We start from the raw sequence: 22,715 nt of genomic DNA, 5'->3' as shown, positions 1-22,715 counted from the left end.
ACTTAACTCCAGTGGCCTTGCAAAAAAAAAGAATTCTGTATTTGAGCTCATGTCTTAGCATGCTTGAGTTTGAAATGGGAATAATAATATACTACTTTCTTTGGAGAATTGTGGTAAAGAAAATGCTTTGTAATTCTTAAAGCATTATAGAAATATGGATTGTTGTTATAAGCCTTTATCCTTAAAAATATAATTTCCCTATAGATTTTTCTATAGATCTTGGTAATTGTTTTCATTATATAAAAAGTTGAAAGGTAAAGCAATCCATTGCAGAGCTGAATAATTGAATATGGAAATTTTTGACTAATGAAGTAGCTTCTCTTCACATTTAAAAAATTTTAATTTTAATTTATTGAATAAAACAAGTATTTCCATAACACAGTATAATTTTAAAAATATTACATATAAAAATTCAAATCTATTGTGTATAATTTGCTATTCATTTTAATATATAATAAAGTTATAATGTAAATTTCTTTTTCCCTACCCTAGAGATGGCTACCATTACACACACACACACACACACACACACACACACACACACAAACATGCACATACACACACTTATTCTTTACACATCATATACATAACATGATAAGTACATCCACACTTCATATTTTGGGGTTTCTAGAAAAATCTACACTGCAGCTACTAAAGCCGAGACAATAGGCAAGAAAAGAGAAGTAGAAGACATAGGAATAGAAATGATCATCAGGAGAATAAAGCCGGCAGTAAATGGTGTTGGTGATTATAACTAGCTTGACATATTCATGGAATCATCATTAATTATTTACTGTGCAGGAATCTGTGCTAGGCATGAAGGGAGACAAAAAATAAAGGCAAAACATAGTCCTTGTCTTGTACACATAGCTTTTAGCTGATGGTGAAATATAGTTTTTGGTACCAATCAAATAATAGGACACTAGTCTACCAGAGAACTTCAGTCTGTGATACCCATACTATACACAGAAAGAATCAAAGACAGAATTTCAGTTGGGTTTAAATTTGTGCTGATATTATTTTGCTTTTACAGAGAATTTTCATAGTTTGTTTACTGGAAAGTATAACAAGTTCTTGGCTTTGTGGCCTCTGTAATGTTTGTAGATCTCTCCATGTAGGAAAGGGGAAGGGGGGGAATTCCATCTATTTAGAGCACTGAATATTTTGGCTTGTATTATTTAGAAATTTGTGATTAGTATCTCTTTTAAGTTTGAAAATAACTTTGTACCATAACCAAGGCTTAGGCAATGGCATGGGTTGGATAGAACTCAGTTGGTTTAATCCTCATTTGGGGCAAGGGATTCTCTCTCTCTCTCTCTCTCTTTAAATTTAATAGCCTTTTATTTACAGGTTATATGCATGGGTAACTTTACAGCATTAACAATTGCCAAACCTCTTGTTCCAATTTTTCCCTCCTTACCCCCACCCCTTCCCCCAGATGGCAGGATGACCAGTAGATGTTAAATATATTAAAATATAAATTAGATACACAATAAGTATACATGACCAAACCGTTATTTTGCTGTACAAATAAAATCAGACTGAAATATTGTACAATTAGCCTGTGAAGGAAATAAAAAATGCAGATGGGCAAAAATATAGGGATTGGGAATTCTATGTAATGGTTTTTAGTCATCTCCCAGAGTTCTTTCGCTGAATGTATCTGGTTCAATTCATTCCTGCTCCATTGGAACTGATTTAGTTCATCTCATTGCTGAGGATGGCCATGTCCATCAGAACTGGTCATCATATAGTATTGTTGTTGAAGTATATAATGACTTCTTGGTCCTGCTCATTTCACTCAGCATCAGTTCGTGTAAGTCTCTCCAGGCCTTTCTGAAATCATCCTGTTGGTCATTTCTTACAGAACAATAATATTCCATAATATTCATATACCACAATTTATTCAGCCATTCTCCAATTGATGGGCATCCACTCAGTTTCCAGTTTCTGGCCACTACAAAGAGGGCTGGGGCAAGGGATTCTCAACACAGAAAATGGTCCAAATGGAGGTTGCATTGATTTTTATCTTCTTGAAAAATAAGTATTATAAAGTTAAAATTCTTCATTCTAAATTTCTTCTTGAGCTAGGGAAGGGCTTCAATTAGTATAATTACACTGGACTAACAATCAAGAAAACTGGATTATAAACCAAACTTTTCCATTTATTAACCATGTAATCTTGTTCAAATTACCTTTTCTGCATCTCATTTTCTTAATCCACAAATAATTCATTCATTATTCATTCATTATTAAGGTTGAAATAAAGATAAAATAATATGAGAAACAATTTTTAAAGGTTAATAGTTTATAAGACACTACACTTGCTACAAAGTTTATATAAGACATAGTGCCTAATTTTCTTATTTTAGTTGATTTTGAAATTACATGACCTTATGGCATGTCAGGTCACCAATATCTGTAGATATTATTGTGTTGTCAGTTTGCTTTAAGTCTATGAAATTGACAACGAGTGATAAAATGTTTAGGTTCTTTTAATTAAAAAATATTTTTCATCAAGTTTGGGAGTATACAGATCCAAGCTGTTTGTATTGACTTAGAGTTATGGATGAGTTATCCTTTCTCATTATAAATAATGGCTAGGACAATGCTTGTCGTATAAAAAGATTATTAAAGTTTAAAAGAACATATGAAGTATCTAGTCCAATTCTGCCTTTTTATAGATGAGTAAACTGAAGTTCAGAGAATCTTGCTCAAAATTTCAGAGTTAGTTAGTGGCTGATTGTGAATAGAAATCTCATTTACTTTTCTAAATTTAAGTGCTACCATATTACTACTACTAGTAGTACTTTATGTGTATCATATTACTTGATAACTTGCTATAACCCTATGACGTAGGTTCTTTAGTTTTTGTTCACATTTTACACATGAGAATATTGAGGCTAAATGGTTAAGTGACTTGTGCATAATGAACAATCACAATGCAGTTATTAAGTATTTACTATGATCTGGACATAATAGTGGGTATTAGAGATACAAAGGCAAAAATGGAAGTTGTCTCTAGTGTCAAGGAGCTTTCATTTTTCTGGAGAAGACAATATATGCACAAACAAGAATATGCAAAATATATAGCATAAATTAAAGTTGATTTTTGTGTATGCAATGGGGCAAGGCAACTGTAGGACAGAAGAAACAGAAAAGTCTTTATATAGTAAGTGGCCCTTGATTGGGGTTTTAAAGGAAATTGCAGATTCTAAGAAGCAGAAAGTAAAGAAAAAATGTATTACAAGTATGTCTATGCAAAGTCATAGAGATGAGGAATGGAAGGTGATGTATCTGAATGAATATGTAGATTGGTTTGACTACATCATATATAGGCAACTAATAAATGCTATTGGATGCCCATAAATTGGGAAATTATTAAACAAATTGTGATATATTATTGTGCTGAAATACCATTGTGTCTAATAAATGATGAGTGGGATGGCTTCAGAAAAACTGGGACTTTTTATATGAATTGATGCAACCTGAAGTTAGGAGAAGTAGAAGAACATTGTTATAGAAAGCAATAGCAATATTATGATGATGATTAAGTAGGAAAAACTTAGCTATTCTATCAAGACAATTCCAAAAGACGCAAGATGAAAAATATTATTGACCCCCAGCGAGTGGATTAATGAACAGATTGAAACATAATTTTTTTCACTTTATTTTTCTTCTTTTATTTTTGTCTCTGTGTTTCCTTTTCCAACAAAGCATATAGAAATATGTTTTGTGTGACTTCACATGTATAATCAATATCATATTGCTTGCCTTTTTAAGGATTAAGGGAGGAATGGAAGGGAGTGAGAGAATTTAAAATTCAAAATTTTAAAAATGAATGTTAAATATTTTAAAAATATAATTGGGAAATAGTTAATGAAATAAAAATATTTTTTAAAATATGTGCTTGTTGAACTGAATTATGGATTCCCTCTGTTACACTGCTACTGACTAGGGTAATATTCAATCCTATATCATCATACTTGATATAATGATGAAGATGAATATCTCACTAGTCTAATTGTTAGAGTATTTCCCCTGAAATATGTGATAAATATGTGATAAAGTGGTCATATCCGTATATAATATCAATCTCTACACATAAACATGCACATACATAAAGAGAAACATGTGTATATGCATATATGGGGGCAGCTAGGTTACACAGTGCATAAAGCACTGGGCCTCAAGACAGGAAAACCTGAGTTCAAATCTGTGACCTCAGACACTTACTAGTTTGTGTGACCCTGAGAAAATTACGTAATCATATTTTTCTTAGCTTCCTCATCTGTAAAATAAGCTGGAATAGGGAATGGCAAACCATTCCAGTATTTTTGTCAAAAAAAAAAAAAAATCCAAACCCTAAACCAAATGGGATTATAAAGTCTGAAAATATACAACATAGCATATATGCACAGTGTATATATACACATACTATATGGATATGTTTATATACCTATAAATACACATAAATATATATGCAAAAATATATCATTTCTCCACAGCAAGCATATATTTCCTCAAGACCTTTTTCTGTCAACAGAATTCTAGAAGCCTAGCCTACGTGTACTCTGAAATATCAACCAAGAGCTAAATTTTAATTTACAGGAATAGAAATTTCTATTTCCTAAATAAAATAAATGTTATACTTTTAGTAGCTGTTTCAGGAGAAACTATAATAATATTTTTTCCCCTGAGCTATTCTGAGAAAGATATTTAATTTCTTTTTACAGATTGTTTTCTGATTGACTGGCTATTGAGTCACAAGCTGCATCACATGATGCAGCCTCAGTATTACCTCTTTTTTTTTCAGATTAGAGAACTTCTTTTATTAAAGCTAATTCTTCTTTTCCACTGCTGTCTGATCTCTGATTTCACAAAAACTTTTTTTGATAACTTTTTATTGCCAGAACCCATGCCAGAGTAATTTTTTTTTTTACCACATTATCCCTTGCACTCACTTCTGTTCTGATTTTTCCCTTCCCTCCCTCTACCCCCTCCCCCAGATGGCAAGCAGTCCTATACATGTTAAAGAGGTTACAGTATATCTTAGATACAATATACGTGTGCAGAACCGAACAGTTCTCTTGTTGCTCAGGGAGAATTGGATTCAGAAGGTATAAATAACCTGGGAGGAAAAACAAAAATGCAATCAGTTTATATTCATTTCCTAGTGTTCTTTATTTGGGTATAGCTGCTTCTGTCCATCCTTGATCAATTAAAACTGAATTAGATCTTCTCTTTGTCGAAGAAATCCACTTCCATCAGAATACACCCTCATACAGTATCATTGTTGAGGTATATAATGATCTCCTGGTTCTGCTCATTTCACTCAGCATCAGTCCATGTAAGTCTTGCCAATCCTCTCTGTATTCGTCCTGCTGGTCATTTCTTACAGAACAATAATATTCCATAACATTCATATACCACAATTTACTCAAGCATTCTCCAATTGATGGGCATCCATTCATTTTCCAGCTACAAACAGGGCTGCCACAAACATTTTGACACATACAGGTCCCTTTCCCTTCTTTAGTATCTCTTTGGGGTATAAGCCCAATAGAAACACTGCTGGATCAAAGGGTATGCACAGTTTGATAGTATTACCTCTTTATTAATTTTCTAGAACCTTTGAAAATTCATTTCTGAATGAGTGAATTAGGTGTTGACGGGTAGATGAGGGATAGTACCCCAGAAAACCTTGTGAAAATTCAGGAATACTCACTGGGATCATGACAGTTTAAGAATCCTATATAGGATCAAGAAAGATCAGTAGAATTCCTGTTAAAACATACTCAATATAAATTTGTTTCTCTTTCTGAATACAGTATAGTCCTGCTCTTTAATAGCCTTGTGACTTTGGCTTGGTTTTCATATATTTAAAATGAGAGAGTTAGACAGTTCTCATATTTTATCATCATTCTAAAGTTTCCCTAATGAGAATAACAACATTGACTTATATATTTATTCAGCTAATCCTAATACTTATTTGTTGTTTGGATTACACTTCCAGTTGTCCTTTATGTCCATTTGTGTCAATAGTGACCATTTGGGAGGGCATGGTATTTTTAAACTGGGCATTCTTGATTTGGCTATGAGTGAGATAATGGTCATAGTGGAGGTTGGTATTTGACTTGCCTGGCATATGCTGCCTGTCTCTCATTGAAAACCTATTGTTATTTCAATCAAATTGATTTACTTTCCCCTCTGGTGGTAACTTTTAGACATTTATGTGTAGTTGTCAGAGGAAATGAAAGGTTCCTTCTGAAAAGTGAAAAATTGCTCTCCTTTATGGTGAAGGTGAGAATGGGACAGGTTGGAAGCAGGATGATGAAGATGGATACTACTATTCCTTATGTATAGGGAACTTGTTCCTCAACTTAGATTTTTAAAAGAAATATAAAGAAAATGGAAGTAGCAATTACAAATACAAATACATGGTATAATTTTTAAAGAATAGCACTGAGAACTGAGACATCTCTTGGGAAAGTGAAGTCTACAAAATATAGAACTAAAAATAATTATATTGGGGAAAAGAGAAGGATCAAAGAAAGAATAGGATCACTGTTCAAGGGGAATAGAAAAGTGATAATGATTGAAAAAAGGTGAAGTTGTTAAGCTCTTATTTTGCTTCTTTTTTTTTCTGCGCTGTGAAGAATGATCTTAGGACATGAGTGGTCAGAACAAAAAGGGCTAATACTATTCGAAATTCCAGGTAAGATAGTAACTTACTACCCTTGGTGAATTTAAGATGTTAGGGACAGAAGCACAAAATCTTAGGATACTAAAAGTATTTATAGATTTCATTACTGGGCTTAGTGTCATTAATCTTTGAAAGATCACTTAAATCTTTCAATTATCTGGTCGACTTGAAAAAGGACAAATGTATTGATTTTTAAAAAGAGGAAAAGAGAGAGGAGTCTATATTTACAAATCTGTGTCTATAGCTTTAATTCCTGACATAATTCTATAATATAGAACTTATCAATCAGCATTTGTTAAGCAATAATTTTAAGCAATAATTATATGCCAGGCATTGTGATAAGCACTGAGAATTCAAATTTTGAAAATGAAATACTCCTTTCTCTCAAGGAACTTACATTCTAAAGAGGAAACAATTATGTATATACACATATATACATATATATACATGTAAAGGGGATCTGGCACATGTGTTGATCCTTTAACTTGCTCATAGTGTCTCTCACCACAAAAGATGCTAGGGAACAGATAGCATCTCTTTTCATGGAGGATACTAGGGACCTGCTTCCAGGAAAATACTGACGACATGTAAGGAAAAAATCTTAACGCATATGTAAATATTTTATAACTGTTTTTTTTTTTTGTCAGCTGACAATATAGTGAAGAAAGTTTATTTGTCTGAAGATTCATTCAAAAAAATACATCATATATTCTTTAGCCTGTTTAGTTGGAGATCAATGACCAGTGAAGGAAATAGAGTCTGTAATCATGTGAATTCAAAAGGTCCAGAGGCTTCTTAGCATCCCATTGTTACAGAGTCCAGCTTTATAGCCAGGTGCAACATCATTTATGCCCCCAGTATGTGAAGAAAATGAAACTTCTCTCAGCATCACAGCATTTCAGAATCTAGGTTTATCAGCCAGAAGACTGAGTGCCCTTTGGGACCCAATCTATACAAAGGTGAGAAAGAGGCTTATCTAGCAGTTATGCCACATTTGAACATGATGGGAATAATGCTACCTAGGGATTAAGGGATATTTTGTAATCCCAGGGGACATAGGGAACTATATCCCCAAGGCACTGGGTGTGTGCATGGGGGGATGTTTGTATGTTTGTTTTTGCTTAGAAGTAAATATACTTTTGAAAACACTAATTTGTTGTTAAATGGAATTTTGCTAATCGCTGGCCCCCTAACAAATAGAACTCAGCCTGTAGGAATTTGCGGTAGATTAATGAAGAGAGAGGCCTCACTCAGTTCTTTAAAGATACCCTATCACACTGGGGAAGGGGAAAGGTAGCAGGGAAGCCCAAGAGAGTGGGTTAAGAGTATATCTATTACATACAGAATTAATATAAAACATAATAAATATTGTAAGAAAGTTTAGCAAAGATCTAGAAGAAAAAGCAATGATTACAAATAGCTAATCTGACTTTATGAAGTATATAGGTCCTTCCTTCCTTTTCCTCCCTCCCTCCTTCCTTCCTTTCTTCCTTTCTTCTTTCCGTCCTTCTCTCCTTCCTTCCTTCCTTCCTTCCTTCCTTCCTTCCTTCCTTCCTTCCTTCCTTCCTTCCTTCCTTCCTTCTTGACTTCCTTCCTTCCTTCCTTCCTTCCTTTCTTTTTTCATTTCTTTCTTTCTTTTTTCTTTCTTTCTTCCTTCCTTCCTTATCTTTGAAATTTTCTTTTCTTTCTTTTTTGCTGTCCTTTTCCCCTCCCTTCTTTCTTCTTTCCTTCCTTCCCTCTTCCCCTTCTTACTTTTTTTTCTTTTTATTTTTTTTTCTTAGAGAGTTACCAGAATAATAGATGAGGGAAATACTATAGAAAGCATTTATCCAGATTTACTTAGAGAGGGGTGAGCTTTAGCATTTTTTATTGAATACCTGGAAAAATACATAGATTCTATGCTTGTCATTTTCAGTTGACATAAAGCTAAAAAGAATATGCACCAAATTGGTTAACTGTCAGGACACAAAAATATTTTGGCAGGCTAGTAAAATGGGCTGGATATAAAATAATGAAATTTACTTGAGATAAATATAGTGTTACACAAGTTTAAAAAAACAAAAAAACTTCCCATTACAAAATGGGAAAGGAGTGGTCAGACTAGGAGTACCTAGAAAGGAGTAGCAAAATATCTGAAAAATACTTATGTGATGAAAGTTCAGTTGAGAGTATGCAGCACAGGGATAAAAACCCAGCCTAATGCAATCTTAGACTGCATTAAAAGAAGCATTACAGTTGGGGAGTTGATAATCCTGTTACATTCTTCCTAATCTGGACACAAATACACATCTGGAAAGTCTTGCAAAGTTTTGGGCCAAACAGGTTGAAATAATCTAGAAGATTGTTTTGAGATCGTGAATGGGCTTGAGATAATCTATACATGATTATGAAGGGCCTTTGAATCATATTATATGTAGTTTGCTGGATGGAAATGGAAATGTTTGGCAAAAGATGAGGCAAAGGGTAGAGTGGAAAATAGGTGGGATACTTACTGGTCTGGGTGGAAGAGTTGAAATACTCTTTGTCCTCTATGACCACTTTTACGCTATCCCTGTTCATTGTTACTCTTTTGTGGTTCACAAAATCTATATCCAGTACCTGATAAAATCCTAGTAGCTATTGCCTACAGACAGCAAGACATTCCCCTTATTTTTCAATTAGTTAGGTAACTGGTTCACAGTCTCTCTTCTTCCCCAAACCTGCCTCTATTATAAGGGAATTAATACATATTATCTCAAATGCTTTAATCTCTTGCTTCTTCAACTTACTCATTTCTAACTACTCTTTCCCCCCTTTCAGTCATACACAAAGATAGTCTTGATCTTGTTGACACTCAGAAAAGCACCAATTTCATGGTCTTGAACTCTGAAATTCCCCTAACTCGTTGTAATCTGTTGTCATAGCATCTCTTCCTCTCCTATGCAGCCTCAAAGTGTTCATGGTATTATCTTTCCATACCATTATTTCCAATCCCTTGGACGCTTAATTCTTTCTTACACCATCATCTCACACACTAGCTATACTCTCCTGTTATGATTTTGATTGGTTCACCTCCATGAAGTCCTCTTCATTTGAGTCCTTTGCTCCCTTATGATATCACTCTTTATACCCTACCAAGCCTTAACCTTGTATCACACTCAATATCTACTGTTTCTGCACATTGCTGAACAATGGTGGAGAAAATCTATCAACTGAATCGGTCACAAGTTTTTCACTTCGACTGCTCCTTTCTGCTGCTAAGCAATCCTTTTACTTATCACTGATTAAGTCACTATTCTCACCCCTCCTCAAAGTTAACATAACACTGTCTCCTCTGATCATTTTATGAGACCTCATTTCATCTTATCTTGACCTCAAATTGAGGCTTTTTGCTGAGAGCTTCTTCTTATTCATTCTTTATTTTTTATCCTCCAGATGCCTTTCACCACTACTTTCTTATTTATTTATTTTATTTTTATTATAGCTTTTTATTTACAAAACATATGCATGGGTAATTTTTCAACATTGACTCTTGCAAAACCTTGTGTTCCAACTTTTCCCCTCCTTACTCCCATGCCCTTCCCTAGAAGGCAGCTAGTTCAATACATGTTAAATATGTTAAAGTATATGTTAAATCTAACATATGTATACATATTTATATAGTTATCTTGCTGCACAAGAAAAATTGAATCTAGAAAGAAAGAAAAAACTGAGTAGGAAAACAAAATTGCAAGCAAACAACAGAAAGAATGAAATGCTATGTTTTCCATACGCATTTCCCATAATTCTCTCTCTGGGTATAGCTGACTTTCTTCATTTATTAAACAATTAATTGGAACTGTTTTGAATCATCTCATTGTTGAAGAGAGCCACATCCATAAGAATTGAACATTGTATAATTTTGTTGTTGCTGTGTATAATGATCTCCTGGTTCTACTCATTTTATTTAGCATCAATTCATGGTCTCTGAATTCAGGCCTCTCTGAAATCATCCTGTTGGTCATTTCTTATAGAACAATAATATTCCATAACATTCATATACTGCAATTTATTCAGCCATTCTCCAATTGATGGGCATCCATTCAGTTTTCAATTTCTAGCTACTACAAAAAGGGCTGCCACAAACATTTTTTGCACATGTCACCATTGCTTTCTTCTTCACTCATCTTACATCACAAAACAGTCTTTCTTGTCAGGTCAAACCCTGCACAAGTGATCTCATTCCATCACATTTTCTTTAGAGATTGTTCCCTCTATTTTCCACATTTTCTCATTTATCTTCCATTTCCCCCTGTCTATTAGCTTTCTATTCAACACAATTATTCCCGAAAAATTCTCCCATCCTCTAAAATTTCCCAACACAATTCTCCCATACTCTAAAAATTTACACTTGACCTCTTCATCCCTGCTGTTATCCCATGTCTTCCCTCCCCTTTCCTCTTCCTATCTTTTTAACTCTTTTCAATATGGCTTCTGACCTTATCATTTAACCAAAACTGCTATTTCCAACACTATCAATGATTTCTTAATTGTCAAATCCAATAGTTCCATGGGCATACAACCCCAAGGTCAGCACAATAGCTCTGTAGACCTTCAGTTTGATAGTCAGTCTAGAACCTCTTCTCTCCCACATTTTGCTTTGGAGCCTCCCAAACACTGAGCTAGCTCTGGCAATGTATGTTTCAACCTCATTATCTCTAGAAAAAATACTGCCAAGGTAAACTAACTTATCCATAGCATTCAAAACTTCTCCGTTTGCTATAACTGATGGTTCTACATATGGATGATGATGGAATACCTATATTTTCTTGGTGTTAATTGTTAAGCCAAAATTACCACAAACATCAGAGAATCTATCCATACTTTTGTTGTATAACCTGGACAGTATACCAGTTCTATGACAGGAAAACAATTGCATCCATTTGAATTGTCTTAAGAAGATTCTGAAGATCATGGCAGGATAATATCAGATACTACGGTCCTTTTTTGAACTAAACTGCCAAGCATTCAAACTCTACTACAGAGAGCACAACTCTATTGGGCTGACTACATTGTCTGAATGACAAATGTATGCTTGCCAAAAAAAACTATTTTATGGAAAACTCACATAGGGCAAGCACTTACATGGTGATCTGAAAAGGCAATACAAGGACACTCTCAAGGTCTCTCTTAAGAATTGTAAAGCATTCAAGATGCTCAAAGTTAGAGAATTCATTCCAAATATTCATATGGACTATTTTGCTCAACCTGTGGCATAAAATTCATATTGGTCTCATCATCCACAGTCAGAGGCACTGTAACTTGACTCTAATATAGTTGTGTCATTTTGATACTCTTTGAGAACAAAGGAAAATAATGAATCAATCAAAGCCAATAACTTTTTGACCTCTCTCTAATCTTTGATACTCTCTAGGCTTTTCAGATACTACTCTACCTATCCAACCACTCCTTCGCAGATGTCTTTGATGAAGTTTCATTTCATGTTTTCTAATTGCAAGTGTCCCATAAATTTTTGTCCTGGGCCCGCATATTCTCTTTCAATATTATTTCACATGATATCTCTATGTTGATGATTCTCTAATTTATTTATCCAGTTATAATCTCTTTGCTGACCTCCAGTCTCAAATGTCCAACTGCCTATTGGACATCTTGAATGGAATACCTCATAGGCATCTTAAACTCAATACATCCAAAACTGAACTTATTGCTTTCCCTTCCAACCACTTCCCCCTTCCAAATTTTGCTTTTAATATTGAGGGTACACTATTCTTCCAGATTAACAACCTAGGCATCAATCTTATCTCCCCTTTCCTTTTTCTACTCATATCCAATTTCTTGCCTTTGCTAACATTTTTCTTGAATATACCCCTTCTCTCCTCTGATATTTTCAATACTTTGGTTCAAGTCTTATTTCCTTATGCCTGAACTATTGCAGTAGCTGTCTAGCTTGCTCTGGCTCCTCCAAATCTTTCCCCATTCCAATTTATCTTTTACTCGGCTATCAAAAGTTATATTCCTAAGCGCAGTTCTGATCATGTCATACCTTTCTTAATAAACCCCAGTGCTTCCCTATTACTTCCAGAATAAAATATAATCTACTGGTATTCAAAGCCTTTTAGAATTTATTACCAACACCACCTTCCTGGCTTCTTACACTTTACATACCTTCCCCTCACTTTTCAATTAGTGACACTGGCCTCCTTGCAGTTTCTTGAATTAGACTCTATCTCCTTATTTGGAGCAATTTTTTACTAGCTATCTTTCATGCGTGAAATGTTCTCTTTTCTCTTCACCAACCCTTCCTTGGCTTCTCTAGTTCCTTTTAAGTCCCAGCTAAAATCCCATTCTTTACAGGAAACCTATTAATAGTGCTTTCCTTCTGTTGGTGATTTCCTATTTACCCTTTTAAAAATTTGTTTTACATATTTGTTTTCATGTTATCTACCCCCATTTGATTGTGAGTACTTCAAGGTCAGGGATTGTCTTTTGCCTTTCTTTGTATTCCTAGTACTTATTACAGTGCCTAGTAAGTACTTAAAAAATATTTATTGACTGACTCCAGGAAATGGAGGAACTCACCAATGATGGGTCAAAAGGAATAGCTACCTACTATGTGCCAGACACTATGCTAACACTTTATACATATTTCATATGATCCTCACAAGGATACTCTGAGATAGTGTTGTTATCATCCCCATTCTATAGTTGAAGAAACTTAAGACAAACAGGTTAAGTGACTTGCTGAAGGTTACACAGTAAATGCTGAACCTGGATTTGAACTCAGGTCTTTCTAACTCTAGACCCAGAACTTTTATGCATTGTGCATGAAGAACTCACCAATGAAAGAAAGGTGCCATTGTAACAGAGACAAAAACACAGTTGAAGAACTATTGTGACTTTCCCTTCCTCGTTTCATGATTTTGGTTAAAGAATTCATAATTATTTGTGGGGTTCATCAAAGAAGCATTTTTAATCCAAGTTTTCTTTAAACTATATAGTGTCTACATCCCCTTCTAACTATAAGAGTTTGATTTTATGGTCTATTGTATTGGGTAACAATGTATTGCTTCACAAATAGGCTCCCATTGCTACATTTCTTCAATTTTTAAAAGTGACTTCTAAATTTGAATAATATGTAAATTCATTATGAAATCTAGCTTGAAATCTAGGGGGCACAATAATTTTCACATATTTCATATTATTCTAGAGATGACGGAATCTAAGGTCAAAGGAACCAAGCTTAGTTAACACTTTCATGTGAAAGTACATCTGCAGAAAGTCTAAAGTCTGGCTAAAGCTAATATTTAGCCTTTGGAATTTAAGAATAAACCAAAAGGAAAATTAATGAGTTTGCCATTCATTCTTCCCTGCTGGACATTATCAGAATTTGGCTCTTAGACATAACATATACAGTGAGGTGCAAGGAAGGAAAAGAATTGATTTCACTTATTAGTGTGTGTTGGAATATTTCTAGTGACAAAACATTTTACTGTTGAATTTTAGTCTCTGCGAAAGCCACAAGTTAGCAGGATCTAGTGGGTCATTTTTTCCCACTCTAACTGAAAGGAGAAAACTTTACTGAACAGATTTTGTTACTGAGCCCATCTTTCTTTTTCTCCTACTTGACAAGTATGCCACAGTATACTTTCCTCTGAGCTCAGCTTTATAGAATCATCCAGTCATTTGACAAACATTAAATGCCAACCAACTGTGTGCAAAATACAAATATAAATAAGTTTTCACAGACCTTACCAACTTGTTGGAGAAACCAGGAGAGAGGTACAAACAATGTTTTTCACCATGCAGAATGTAATAAATAGCAGAAGAAATATGTCAAGAAACTGCTAGAAGCTTTGGAGGAGGGAGAGGTGATGTTCATTTGGAAGATAATAGAAGAGTTAATGAAAGAAGGATTAGTCTGAACTAAACCTTTAATAATGGATGAAAAGAAAGTAAACAACTATGTAGATGAAATTAGAAGTACCTGATCAATCTTTTCTTGAGATTTTGATGAGTAAAGGAGGGAAATGGGAATAAGGGAATAATAAAAATATATTGAGAAGAGATTGTAGAAGGCCTTGAATGACACTGCCATATTGAAAGTTTTTGTATAGTGCAGGGGAAGACTTCTGACTGCAGTGTGTAGAATGTAGAGATTCTGTCCATCAATAGTATATAGTCCAATAGTCCTAATGCAATAGTATAGATTGAAATGAAAAACTAGGTCAGTTAAACTATAATTATCTAAGGAAGAGGTGATGATGATCTGAATTCAGTTGCTTTATGAATTGAAAGGGTTTTCCTCTCCAACAATATTTCTGTCTCTTTAGCTAGATTTACTTCCACATTTTTTTTAGGCAATGAAATAAATCTGATTCCTAGACAGAGTGAGTATAAAAGCCTTTGTATGATCTGTTCCAGTGAATCAATTTTTAGTCAGCTTAGCTGCTATTTCTGCTTTGAATTTGTACTCTTGTTCTAATAACTGGATTCATGTTATGTTATTTGTGACCAAGTTCTGCTTAGTATAATGGTTATATCAGATGTTTCTTCTTTGTATAAAGGAGATGGGTATACCCTAAGGAGATGTTCATTTCTCTGACCTCCATCAAGATTATTTACATAAATTATTGGCTCCCTTTACAAGAACACAAACTTACAAAGTTTGAAACATAAACAGTTTTATTTTTAAGTTAATAAAAACGGACAGGGCTTGTAGCTGAGACCAGAAAAAGTAACTATACCTATCTCAGTAATTCTTTTCTACAGGCCTTTATGGTCTTTATTACTCATAATATTTATTAAGTGCCTTCCTTTGTATGTCATTTGGGGTGGCTCTTTGATATTGTAATTCCTCTTCTTAATTTTTCCATCTGCATCACATTGAATGTTTCTTGAACTCTCCTTTGGTCACTATTCTCCATCAATGGTACTCAACTGCATAGCTGGCCTCTATCCCAGAGGTGTTAATCCTGTTATAGTGACTGTTTTCAACTGCTTTTTCTAAAAGGTGTAATTACTTCTTTCTCTTATGTTATTACTTGGCCCTTGCTCCTCCTCCTGGTTTAGCTTTATTCCAGGAGATAGTCCTCATCTATGTTAATTTTTAAGCAAGTTCTGCTTGCCACATTGCAAAGTTCTACTTTTCTCTAGCAGATGGTTCTTGACCTTCATTTGCTAATCATTCTCTTCACTAGCTTTTCCATTTGTATGTCTCCAGGGGAACATATTTTCTCTCTTTACATTTCTCCTTCCTTCTCAAGGTAGCCAACCTATTAAACTTTTTCAGAGGTTTCTTTGAGACTAGTAATATGATATAATGAAGAGAGTACTGAAATTGTAATAAAAAAGATTGGGATTTGAACTCTATTTTTGATGCTTACTAGGTGTTTAGTTATAAGCAAACCATTTAACCTTCCTGAGCCTCAGTTTTCTCATCTGGAAATTCAGGATAATTAGATGTACATTACCTACCTCACAGGCTTTCCGTGAAGTAAAATGAGGTAATGTATAAGAAATGTTAAGCAGAATGTAAAATGCTACAGAAATGACAGTATTAATATTATTGATGGACAGAAGAAAGATGTCTAAGAATAAAGAATTGCCATAGTAACAACAAATTGGCACCAGGCAAAAGAAAACAAGAGAGTTTGCCTTGTCCTAAAGGGCTCCTAAATCTTTCCCTACAAGAAGTCTGATTTAAATCCTGCTCATATTCTCTGAGGCTTTTACAGGCTACTCCAGAACTTGTGTATAGTTCATATCTTCCTCAAAAGGGAAGATAAAGGAAAGACTGATTTCAGAGTGCAATGTAGGTCAGGCTAAATATAACTACTTATTCCATCTACATTTTCCCTGTTCTCATAATTGACAGGCTTAAAACACAAAGAATTCATAAAAGTACGTCAACTAAGATTTAAAACATGATACAGCAAACTATAAATCATTATATTCTCTATGGAGAATATATTACCAACTTTGATACTTTAAAAAGACATGTAGCCTTTAGTGCATGTATTAAATACGCTTTTCACCATCATCTTGACTCAACAGCTAAAGAACTTGTCTCAAGGTTCATTTCTTCACCCAGGGAGACCAGGTATTGGCCTCATTATCCCTTGAGCTACCTCATTAAGATAGATTGCTCTGCCATTGGGCAGATCTTTCCAAACTGTGCAGAAAAGCCACTGGACAGTGGCTGCCAGACAGGACTGGGAAAGCTACTCTGCTTCTTGGCAGTTGCTACAGGATGTTCTGCCTGTGGATTCGTCTTAAGGTCCAGCATCATTATTTGGCAGGTTGAACCATTGGTCTCCTGGTTTGCTCTTCTGTGGGCAGTTGCAATCTTCCCCATTTTCCTTGACTTTATGGACTAGGGAATGCTTTACTCTTTAGATGGAGTGTTACTGTTCACTTGTCGGTTGGAGTGCTATAAAAAGTCTTTTAATTTAGGTAACAATCTAAATTGGCAAAGAATTGCCAAAAGCTTCCTCCATTTACAAGTCTCTTTCCCTTTGGGAGAAAAACATGTATAAATATATTATATACAAGGGAAAAACAGGACATAATTAGGAAAAGAAGGCACTAGAATTAAGAGAGATTAGCAAAGTTTTCTTGCATAAATTAGCATTGTAGCTGGTACATCAAAGAAGGTAGAAGTAAAAAAAAAAAGGTGAGAGAATTTCAATTACAGGGGTTAGCTAGTGAGAATACTCAGAATTGAGAGAGGACTGTAATGTTCATGAAATAGCAAGGACTACAGTATCCCTGGATCAAAGAGTACATAAAGGTATAAGAAGACTGGAAAAATAGAAGTAATTATATTGTTATGAAAGGCTTTGAACTTCAAACAGTGTATTTTGATTGGAAATTAGGGGATAGTACAAAATACAAATAGCACCCTGAGACCTCAAGATAGACAAGAAAAAACTAGAAAGAATGAAAATCAACAACCTTATGTTTGATAAACTAGAAAATAAAAATTACATAGGAAATAAATCCCTATTTGATAAAAAATACCAATAAAACTAGAGAGCTGTTAGGCACAATTAGTATTAGGCTAACACAACATCATATTTTGGAATATTCTAAAAGCATATTGGATTTTAATATTAAAGATTGTAATATAAAGCAAAATTACAAGAGTAGCAGCTCATATATCTTCTACAGCTATGGTCAGCAGAAATGTTCTTAATCAAACAAGGAACACAGACAACTCCAAAAGATAAAGGAGATAACTTTGATTATGAAAAAAAATCTCAAAGCAGTTTTTTCCACAGACAAAATTAATGCATGATGATAAAAAGAGAAGAGGTTGAATGGGAAAACTTTTCGTGTCAAATTTCTCAAATCAGCATTTGGGATCCAAGATATACAAATGATTAACAAATATGTATGTATATATAACCTGAAAATTATTGGGCATATCTCGGTCACATAGCATAGAGGTATTTGAGGGGATTTGTAGCATGTCTAGAGTGAGTTGGTTCCTGTACCCTTACAACTAGTGAGACTGAGCTATTTTCTTTCTTTTCTGATTTGTTCTTTTTAGCAACTCTTATCTGATTCATTCAGAGAGAATGATTACAATTCATCCACAACATGAACCCATGCACTGAACAAGTGAAAGAGGATAGACTTTTCTTCCCCTTTTCTTTTTCCTTTACCTTGGCTCTACATAGATCTGCTGCTGGTGATGGTAGTTATATTTATTTTGTTTTGTTTTATTTGTTCCCAGTTTGAGTTTTTGGAGGAGACCTCCAAGAAGCTGGGAGTTAGAGCAATGGTCACCCTGGAGCCAGATTTCAAGTTGGGAAGGAACAATCAGCCAGACCTGAATGCAAGGTCCATCATATCTGAAAATCGAACCTACATGGACTTTGGACTTAGATCTGGGACTATTGCATAACTAAACCTAAATTTCTCCCCGGTATTGAGATGTAAACAGAGAATTATGTGTCCCATATGTTTAGAGGTATAAGTTTGTATATTTGTTATTATAGCTCATGAAGTTAATATTTCTGTGTAAAAACTAATTTAGTAAAGACCAAATTAGCAGGTAATGGAACTGGAGTGCAGGTGACCCCCCCCCTCTCCATTTGGGAGAACATTAGTGTAGTCTGTAATCCTGATCCCATCTCTTTTATAGCTACAAAGAACCCTGGAAGGAAGAATAAAAATATAATATACCTGACCTTCAAGTCATGGAGGCACAGGTTACTTACGTTATATGTGTATGCTATGCATATACTTCCCCTATTCCTGCACAAAACACACACACATGCACACACACACACACACACACATACACACACACAACCAAAAGCCATTCCCCAATTGACAAGTGGTCAAAGGATATGAATGAGTAGTTTTCAATAGAATAGGTGAATTATTAGGAAACACATAAAAGAATGCAACAAATCTCAATAATAGTAAAAATACAATTCAGAAACAAACCTGAGATTTCACTTACATTTTGCAAATTTGCCAAGATGACAAATGATTGGAATAATAAAAATTAGAGTGTTTATATAGATATATTAATGCATTTTAAAGTGACAGACCTAGATATTTCTGTACTAGTGTTATAGAGTAAGAAAACTATCAATAAGAAAGTTCCCATAAACACCAAAACATTTATAGTAGTACTTTTTATGGTAGCAACAAGTTGGAAACAAAATAAATGTCCATCAATTAAACAAATTTTGATGCATAAATATAATGAAATATTACTGTGCCATATAAAACTATGAATGTATATAATATAGAAAAGCATAAATAGATCTTCATGAGCTGGTGGAGAATAAAGTGAGGAGAACCAAAATGCATTTGACTATAACAACATAAATAGAAAGAACAAGCATACACACATAAAATCAAAAGTGGGTTTTCAAAATTACAAAGGACAAACATGAGTCATAAAAAAAATATGAAACAACAATCTCACTTCCAACCCCATTATAGATATGGAAGGTTCACAAGTTTCACACATTGGACACATTTTAAGACTTTTTCAATGTGTTGAATAATTGTGATGAGTTTTTTGCTTTTTTCATATTCATTATATAGAATTGCTCTTTGTAGTGGGGAAGTTAGGATTCTGAGAGAAATTTTGGAGATGTTATAAAAAGGCATCAACCTAATATAAAAAAAAAAAAACCTGAAAAACACACCAGACTTGTTGCATGTGCTGGATTTGTGACAAGTGGTAAGAATCCTTAGTAAGAAGCTTTAACGTTGTTCTAGTAGTTCTCCATGCAAAGTTTGGGCTGACTGCTTGGTAAGGGAAAATGTAGAGGCCTGGAACTCTGAAAGGGTGTACTTGAATCCAGAACAGCAGAGTATTTAAGGCTAAGTACCTACTCAATGTGATATAATGGTTCTATAAACATATACTTAGATGATATGGTGATGTGATGGTTTTCCTCATGACTGGCGCCTGGGGAATGTGGTGTGGTGAGATAATTGTAGGGAAAGATTGGAGGGCTGAGGGAGAAAGTCAGAGTCTCTCCCACCACAGCAAGCTCAGCAGGGAAGACTGAAGTCTCCAGATTCCAGAGTCCAGGATCCATCTTTGACAAGCCAGCTTGCCTGCCTCCTTCTCTTCTCCTCCAAAAGACCAAGGATTTTGACTGATCCTAACTCTCACTGATCCTGAGGCCCTCCAGAGAGCTAGCCAGAACATTATATTTTAGTGTCCATGTTGGACTAAGGACCTGCATGCAGTTTGACTGACTTGATTATAAGTTCAGTGGAGAAGTCCCTGTGACCCAGAAATAGGATGAGTATAAAAATAGACAAGTAGGAAACTTTGGTACGGGTTAAACTAGTAACTTTCGTTTCTTAGCTGAAATGGGACAAATACCAAGAAAAGAGTCTCCTTCACTCCAAGGGAAATGTATAGAAAGCATAGTTAGGTTAATGAAGAGCTAAGGTTTGTTGGTAACTCGGGATTAGATATTTGGACTTTTAGAAACATTGGAGTGCATGCCACCTTGTCTCTAAGGAAGAAGAATTAGAACCAGACAAGTGAAAACTAGTGGGAGAGCAATCATTTGAATATTACGAAAATAATGGTCCTGATTCAATTCCCGAAGAAATATTCTCTCTCTCTCTCTCTCTCTCTCTCTCTCTCTCTCTCTCTCTCTCTATATATATATATATATATATATATATACAATATAATACAATTGGCCTTAAGGAATTACATAATTTTTAGAATAAGGAAAAAGAAGAAAGAAAAGGAGGAGGAAGGTACTGATAAAGCAGCTGAAAGGTTTGGAGAATTAGATCTTGAGTACCATAAGCATAGCTAGACAATGAAGTTTGGTAAGAAAGAGGAAGAGAGGAATGGGACTGACAACACAGCTGGAGGGTATGGCCAATAAGACCAAGCTGAGTACCATGTCCCACCTCTGCCTCTTATTTCACCTCTGTCTATACTTGAGCAGGCTCTTGACCCTCCTCCATCAATTTCATTTTCATTGACCCTCCATGGGTGGAGGGAGGAGGAGGAGTGGGAAGGGCAGTGACACCATCACCACCAACCATATAAAAGCCCTGCCCATCCCCTATGACTCAATTACAAAAGGTGATAATTAAAGCCAAAGAGGAAGAGCAGGATACATCTGATTTGAGAATAGAAAAGTATCCTGTGATTGAAGAGTTTAACTCTTCAAGTTAAGAAAAAAGGAGATACACTCTTTTTAATCTAGAAATTATCAATGATCTGAAAAAGGCTTGCACTCTTTATGGGTCTACATCATCTTATGTTAAGATGTTATTAGAGAATTTGGCTTTTGACATTTTAACCCCTAATGATTAGAAATCTATAGCAAGGACATGTTTAGAACCTGGACAAAACTTGTGGCTTTCTGAATATAGTGAACTCTGTAGGATACAGGCCCAATGAAATCGGCAACCTGGAGTTAATACACTAATCACTTGTGATGAACTAACAAGTGTAGCTTCTTATGCAGACACTTCAGCACAGATTAATTACTCCATAGCAGCATATCAGCAAATTGCTGTTCTGCTATCAAATCATGGGGCCCCCTCCCAGGAAAATAAGATAGAGGGGAAGCCTTCATGAAAATATCACTAGGTCCAAATTAACCCTTTGCTGATTTTGTGCCATCTGCAGACAGTTGTAATATGAACCATTAGTGAAAATGTAGCAACAGAAATTATGATAAGACAACTCTCTAAAGAAAATGTTAATAAGGTTTGTAGAAGGTTAATGCTAGGATTACACAAAGATGCTCAAGATGCTGTGCCACAATGAACACAAATGGCTTTTATACCCAGGCTATGATGCAGACTTCCTAAGATCCAAACATGAGAAGACAGGGTCCCTTTTGGCAAGGGACTTCCAGAGAGACTTCTCCAGAGAGAATTCTTTCTATGTGGTAAAGTAGGGCATCTGAAAGCTGAATGTTGGCATAAAGATAGAATAAGACCCAAGTGGGTGGGAGAACAAGACCCAAAACCCCATGTCCAAAATGTAACAGAGGCTTCCATTGGACATCAGAATATAGATTGATTCAGGGAAACAGGGAGCAGGGCTCGGCTCCAGGGCCCCAGATACTTGGTGCATGATGGCAACTGATGCTACAGCCAGAGAGTCTTTACAAGTTCAGTACCCCTGACATGATCAGTCAGTTGAGAAGCAACTTGATGGAAGAAAGGGATTGCATGATCAGTCAGCCAAGAAGCAATCTGATGGGAGAAAGGGATTACAATGGGGAGAATAGAGTTGTATGCAGCTGGGAGTACTGAGATATTCTCTGGAGAGGTGAAACATGTCTCTGTCCAGCCTATAGATCCTTTGCCTCCAGGCACCATAGGCTTGACCATTTCACCTCCTGAGAGTACTTATAAAACAGTGTCCATCTATACAATGATGTGGAAAACAGGAATGTGTAGATAATATCCCAGGCATTTACACAGGTAGACAATGCATAACTTATCAAACAGGAGAAGTAGTAGCAATAGAAATTTTCTGTTCATATCCTTTGACCATTTATCAATT

The 22,715-nt window shown here is 35.1% G+C and overlaps 1 pseudogene; it reads right to left on the bottom strand.

Moving 5' to 3' along the window:
• The window catches only part of LOC116423616, a 57,996-nt pseudogene that overhangs the window by 24,315 nt on the left and 10,966 nt on the right, over nucleotides 1-22,715 (bottom strand).

Source organism: Sarcophilus harrisii, chromosome 4 (genome assembly GCF_902635505.1).
Source record: "Sarcophilus harrisii chromosome 4, mSarHar1.11, whole genome shotgun sequence".
Classification (NCBI taxonomy): domain Eukaryota; kingdom Metazoa; phylum Chordata; class Mammalia; order Dasyuromorphia; family Dasyuridae; genus Sarcophilus; species Sarcophilus harrisii.
The sequence above is the reverse complement of the archived record's forward strand: the minus strand, read 5'-3'. Positions and strand labels throughout refer to the sequence as shown.